This window comes from Pinus tabuliformis, chromosome 5_1, assembly GCF_031772625.1.
Source record: "Pinus tabuliformis cultivar Carrire ecotype Pingquan chromosome 5_1, CPIR1, whole genome shotgun sequence".
Classification (NCBI taxonomy): domain Eukaryota; kingdom Viridiplantae; phylum Streptophyta; class Pinopsida; order Pinales; family Pinaceae; genus Pinus; species Pinus tabuliformis.
In genome coordinates, this window is record NC_142305.1 from 839,635,965 (window position 1) to 839,642,173 (window position 6,209).

Below are 6,209 nucleotides of genomic sequence, written 5' to 3' on the forward strand. Positions count from 1 at the left end.
GTATTGACGAAGTGCTACAAGAAGTTAAAGCAGTAATATTTAGGATACCGAGGGATCCTTTGGATCTAGTTCAACCCGATTGGACCGCTCAGCTGAGCCACGTGCTAGAATGATATAACGTGACTGCTGAAGAAGGAGATGAGGACCCATAAAATATTAATATCCCTGAAACCGAGGGTCACCACGAGGTCAAGGGACCGCAGATCAAGAATCCTGATATAACCGCTCCACTAAAAATGAAACAGGTAAATATTGGTACGAAGATGGAGCCCAAATTCGCGAAGATTGGAGATTACTGGGATGATGCAATGGTAGATAAGGTTATCGAATTTCTTCATGAATACCATGGTTTGTTCCCTACCAATTTTACGGAGTCAAAGGGGATAATAGGAGACCTGGGCATTATGAGGATCACATTAAAACCTGACGCGAAGCCAGTTAAGCAAAGACCTTACCGTCCCAATCCGAAGTATAAGGAGAAGGTCCACTTAGAGTTGGATAAGATGCTCATGGCAGGCATCATTGAGCCCGTAGAAGAATCTGATTGGGTTAGCCCGATGGTGGTACAAGAAAAGAAGAAGAAGGATGAAATAAGGATATGCATAGATCTCAGAAGGTTGAATTACACTTGCATGCATGATCCTTTCCCAACTACGTTTCCTAATGAGGTATTGGATAATGTAGGTGGCCAGGAAGCATACTCCTTCACTAATGGGTTTTCTGGGTACCATCAGATCAAAATCTCACATGAAGATAGAAGCAAGATGACCTTTGTGACTAAATGGGGATGTTTTCAATACAATATAATGCCTTTCAGATTAAAGAATGCACCTGCGATTTTTTCACACGTAGTCATTGTTGCATTCAAAGACTTCATTCATAAGTTTCTGGAGGTGTAATTTGATGACTGGACTAGGTTTGGGTTGGTGAAACACCATATGGCAAGCTTGCGCTTAATGCTAGATACTTGTTGAAGGTACCATATTGCGCTCAATTTGAACAAATGCATGTTTTGTGTTCCTTTTGGGACTCTACTAGGTCCTGTGGTTTATAGATAGGGACTGATGGTAGATCCCACAAATATCATAGTGATACTTAACTTGGAGGCATCGAGGAGTGTGAAATAGCTTCGTGCAACCTTGGGACATACTGGGTACTACAGGAAGTTTATAAAGGGCTATGCCCAAATCACTGCGCCTATGGAGAAGTTGTTGAAAAAGGATGCCACGTTATGTTGGAACGAGGACTGTCAGAAAATCTTGGAGGTATTGAAAGGAAAAATGGTCACCGCACTGATTTTAGTCTTCTCGGATTGGAAGAAGGAGTTTCATGTACATGTAGACGCATCATTTATAGCACTGGGAGCAGTACTGACACAGGGTGGTGGAGGAGAATTGGACCATCCTATAGCATTCACAAGTAGAAGGTTATCCAAGGCTGAGAAGAACTATTCCACCACCAAGCGCGAAGGGTGAGCCATGGTATACGTGCTCTAGAAGTTTAGACACTATCTGCTAGGTAGACATTTTAAGATGTATACGGATCATTCTGCATTGAAATACCTGGTCAATAAGCTTGTGTTGGGGGCGAGAATCTGTAGGTGGTTGTTATTGTTCCAGGAGTATGATTTTGAAGTTATTGTGAAGCCTAGATGATTGAATGTGGGACCAAACCATTTGTCGCGCATCAAAATGGGGGAAGAGGCCAGTAATTTGGAGGAGGGATTGCCTGATACACAGCTATTTGTAGTGCACATCATGGATGGTCACTTTGAAGACATCATACACTTCCTAACGATAGGAACCGCCCCAGAAGGCTACACCGTCCAGCAGAAAAAGGAGTTAGTGGTGCGAGCGGCAGACTTTTTTGTCATTGCCAAACATCTCTACAAGACGAGGTTTGATGAAGTATTACGACGATATGTATCGAATTTTGAAAGGAGCAGTATCCTCGCGGACGCTCATGGGGGCGTTGCGGGAGGCCATTATGCCGGAAGAGCAACCATGTAGAAGACTCTACGTGCAGGGTTGTGGTGACCAACCCTCCATTAGGACTCCAAAGCTTACAGCAAGGCATCTGATGTGTGTCAAAGGACTGGTAGGCCATTACAGAGAGATGAGCTGCCTCTTAACCCACATATGATGTTACAACCTTTCGAGAAATGGGTGATAGATTTTGTGGGACCCATTCAGCCCAAAGGGAAGAAGATGGGAGCGCAGTACATTATCACCGTGAATGAGTATTTGACTCGATGGGCGGAGGCACAGCCTATGAAGGATAGCACAGGCGCGACCACTGTGAAGTTTCTCTTTGAGTATGTACTAATGTTGTTGGGCCCAGGATCCCCCAAGGGAAGTTTTGGGGCTTAGAGCCCAGATTTTGGTCAATTTTGTAATTCCATTGTAAAGACTCCGCATTTTGTGGGCACGGAGCGCGTAGTTGTTAAAGAGTCATAGGGTTGTTCGCCCTTATTTTGACAATGTAATGTCGGTTGTATAAGATCTACACATGGTCCGTGGACCATGGGATTGTATAAATAGAGCAAAGTTCTAAGTAGTTAAGAAAGATAATCACAGAATTTCTAAGGAAGAATGATGTATGCGAGATAGTTCTGAAGTGTAAAGTCTAGTTTTGGGTCATAGCATAGGAAGAGGCTCTGCAGCTGAGTGCGTAGAGGCCTAGAGTCTGTAGCTGAGTGCGCAAACCCCTGTAGCTGAGTGCGTAGGGCGAGTCGAGTCTGCAAACAGTGGAAGTATTAATAAAGAGAAGTTTCTATCAATTCTACGTCTTTATTACCTGTTTTATGTATCTTTTATATTGGGTATGAATTTCACTTTTAATGCGTATATGATGCGCAAATGTGTATAATTATAATGGCTAAGTGAAAGCAATATATAATATCTATTTATGTGAAGATAATCAAGACCTATTAATAAGATAAGTAAGATACTCGGCGTAGTTTAGGAGATATCGCAGTTTGCTGCCTTAACACCGCAAAAGGACTTCAACCCCTAGTTAGGGTTGCGCTAAAGTCAATTATAACAAATCGCAAAGGTACTAAAGGGTAGAACAGTGCGTGAAGCGACCTGCATGAAGGCAGGTTTAGTTGGACTAAACCGACATCACATCCATCTCAAGGTGCGGAAACTTGGTTCCAGCATCCCCCCATACTGCTTCGGGTGAGACTTCAGTCCGCGCTCTGTAAGCTAATGCCGAAAGGGTCAGTAGTGTATGGATTTGTTTGGTTAAATAACTTTGAACCTGGTTCAGGCCCCCATAAGCCAACAGACACAATTTGGGTTTCCAAAGATTTTGATGAGTGATCTTGGTACGCACTTTCTGAATGAAACAATCAACGGGCTAACGGAGTAATTTCAGGTATATCACCAGAAAATCATGAATTATTACCCACAAGATAATTGGATGATGGAAGCATTCAATAAGATACTTGGGTCGTAGTGTAGGAAGAGGCTCTACAGCTGAGTGCGCAGAGGCCTAGTAGTCCGCAGCTGAGTGTGCAGGGTGAGTCGATTCTGTAAATAGTGGAAGTATTAATAAAGAGAAGTTTCTATCAATTCTACGTCTTTATTTCCTGTTTTATGCATCTGATATATTAGGTATGAATTTCACTTTTAATTCTTATATGATGCGCAAATGTGTATAATTGTATTGGATAAGTGAATGCAAGATAGAATATTTGTTTACGCGAACATAATCAAGACCTGTTAATAAGATAAGTAAGATACTTGGTGTAGTTTAGGAGATATCGCAGTTTACTGCCTTAGCAGCGCAAAAGGACTTCAGCCACTGGTTAGGATTGCGTGAATGTCAATTATAACAAATCGCAAAGGTACTGAAGGGTAGAACAATGCGCAAAGTGACCTGCACGAAGGCAGGTGTAGTTTGAATAAACTGACATCACATCTATCTCAAGGGTGTGAAAACTTGGTTCCAGCATCCCCCCATACTGCTTTGGGTGAGACTTCAATTTGCGCTCCGCGCGCTGATGCTGAAAGGGCCAATAGTGTAGGGATTTTTTTGGCTAAATAACTCTGAACTTGGGTCAGGCCCCCATAAGCCAACAAATGGTTCCATTGTCGGGACCGGAATCTGCATGAGAGATGTGTGATGTCGTATCACTAGAATCCAACTAAGAAAGAAATTGAAGGTTGGTTGGACAGAAGAATTCACGAGTTTGTAGCGCAAGAGAATAGAAACCCGTGACTATCAAAAGAAGATTGGCTAGACAGCTACCTATATACAAATATCCACAAAATATTTTTTGCGTCCTTCCCTACTAAGCTATACGAGTGGATCGCGAAGCTAGCAGATAGCCAAGGAAGGTGGAAACTTGACGGTCCTATTGTGTGGACCCTAGAGCTTGTGCGGATATTGGAAGCATCAGAGGATAAGAACGTACACGTCATCGATCATTGGCTTGATCGTATTATAGGAGGATTTGTTACTGAGTTCACGGTTGACACCTCAGTCAGCTATAGCGAGGTAGAGTGACGCTTTCTCAAAGGACCACGAGGTAAGTACGTAAAGTCTTTGAATACTTGGATTAAAATGTTGTTGTGTGAAAATCAGGTTATGTAGTTACCTTGATGTTTTGGGCTACGCGAAGTGGAAGGGTTTACAAGAATGAAGGAAATAAGGGTCCAGAAAATAGCCCTTGATTTCACTTCCATGAGGAGACGTGGAAGAGCTCGCGAAGGTCTCTCCGCAAAGTTTTATTCAGCTGATAAGACAAAAAATTCTGTGAATACCACCTCCACTCACACCACCACAGGCTTCACCTCCATCATCACCCGTAACACCTCCACCGCCACCGCAATTCAGTATGGCAAGCACAGTGAAGTTGCCTGTGTTCAAAAGCTTGGGAAACGAAGATCCGAACCAATTTTGGTTCGTTGTAAGGGTTGTATGGGAAGCGCAAGGTGTTACAAGTGACCATATAAAGAAGGCGATGCTGGTTAGCACCCTGCAAGATCGGGCGCTAACATGGTATATTAAGTACTCCAACGATAACCCGAATGCGATATTCACGGATTTCCAAATAGCGCTAAATAGAGAATTTAGCAGGCCTAAGACTAAAGTGCAGTCGATCGTGGGATTTAAATAGATCACGATGCTACTAGGTGAGACTCCTTGGGAACTAGATCAGAGGTTGAAATGTACAATTCACGAAGCAAATATGAATTTGACAGATGGACAGCATCACGAGTGGTTTGTAGCTTCACTACTACCACATTTAAGGAGTGCACTATCACAATAGAAGATGACAACTCAGGCAGAGGCCTTAGAGATAGCTATGAGGCTACATGAGACCCAGATGCAAGATCCTAATCTAGGAGTTCAGCAGACCCACGCGTAGTTGAAGAATCTATGCCTTGAGACGCAGAGTCTGAAACAAGACAGGACGTTTGACCAGAAGTGAGTGAAGAAGTGTGGTGCGTGAAATGCAAGAGCCAAGGTCATGACAAATACCACTGCCCAATTTTTACAAATTACCTCGCAAGAGGAGGACTAATGCCTTTAAGGCCATAAGCTCAAGCAGGACCTAGTGCGGCACCTACTTTGTGGTGCGCGATTTGTCAAATAGCTGGAAAACATGCCACGGACAATTGTCACTTACTACAAAAGTATTCGCAAAATTCACAACCGTTGTTCTGCAACTTTTGTAGGTCGGTGGGACATGATGAGCGTATCTACAGAAGTTATGATTTGATGATGGATAGAACCCCCACCTACAGGGTTTAGGCTGAAACACAACCGCTTGACCAGAATGTAGGAATGACGTGAACAAGATTTCAAGCGCGTCGAAGAGGTCGAGGCAGAGGAGGACCTGGTAGAGGTCGCGACAATTGATTTGCTACAATTTCGGAGGGCCAGGACATTATGCCCATGATTGCACCAATCCAATGCGCCCATCGTGCAAGTATTTCATGTTGTTTGATCATGAGACAAAAGATTTTCCTACGCTAATAGCTAGGATACATGACAAAGGAGCGCTATTGCCTCCCCCGACTTAGAACCTGTAGATGATGAGGTCTGAGCCACGCGAGGAAGACCCAAATTTAAACATTGTGCTTGAAAGTGGAATTGTGATAGGAGATGACAAAGGCAAACATCTAGAAGATAGTACTTGGGTTCACAAAGCTCCAGCGAAGGAAGCAGAGTTTGATTTGGAGCGTGCCCAAGAAACC